General features: G+C 42.2%; 1 non-coding gene across 1 annotated transcript; it reads left to right on the forward strand.

The window, feature by feature from the left end:
- Positions 1 to 227: 227 nt before the first annotated feature.
- Positions 228 to 336, forward strand: LOC130959915 (small nucleolar RNA R71). Its single transcript, XR_009078905.1, has one exon. It is a non-coding gene; the product is annotated as a small nucleolar RNA R71 (small nucleolar RNA).
- Positions 337 to 706: the final 370 nt, after the last annotated feature.

The following is a 706-nucleotide window of genomic DNA, read 5'->3' on the forward strand; positions in this document are numbered from 1 at the left end:
ATTCAGAGTGTCAATCTCAAGAACTCCTTTCTTCTGACTAGTCCCATTGTTCACAGGATTCCTTTCAGAAGTGTACATGAATTGGTTATTTGCAACCATTTCAATCGGCTCTTGAGCTTCTGCAGGCGTCTTCTTCAGATGAAGAGATCCTCCAGCAGAGCTATCCAAAGACATCTTGGATAGTTCAGAGAGACCATCATAGAAAATACCTATGATGCTCCATTCAGAAAGCATGTCTGAAGGACATTTTCTGATTAATTGTTTGTATCTTTCCCAAGCTTCATAGAGGGATTCTCCATCCTTCTGTCTGAAGGTTTGGACTTCCACTCTAAGTTTACTCAATTTTTGAGGTGGAAAGAACTTTGCCAAGAAGGCATTGACTAGCTTTTCCCAAGAGTCCAGGCTTTCTTTAGGTTGAGAGTCCAACCATGTTCTAGCTCTGTCTCTTACAGCAAAAGGAATAGCATCAGTCTGTAGACCTCAGGGTTAACCCCATTAGTCTTGACTGTGTCACAGATTTGCAAGAATTCAGCTAAGAACTGATGAGGATCTTCCATTGGAAGTCCATGGAACTTGCAATTCTGTTGCATTAGAGAAACTAATTGAGGCTTAAGCTCAAAGTTGTTTGCTCCAATGGCAGGGATAGAGATGCTTCTCCCATAGAAATCAGGAGTAGGTGCAGTGAAGTCACCCAGCACCTTCCTTG

Source organism: Arachis stenosperma, unplaced genomic scaffold, assembly GCF_014773155.1.
Source record: "Arachis stenosperma cultivar V10309 unplaced genomic scaffold, arast.V10309.gnm1.PFL2 arast.V10309.gnm1.Scaffold_100025, whole genome shotgun sequence".
Lineage (NCBI taxonomy): Eukaryota > Viridiplantae > Streptophyta > Magnoliopsida > Fabales > Fabaceae > Arachis > Arachis stenosperma.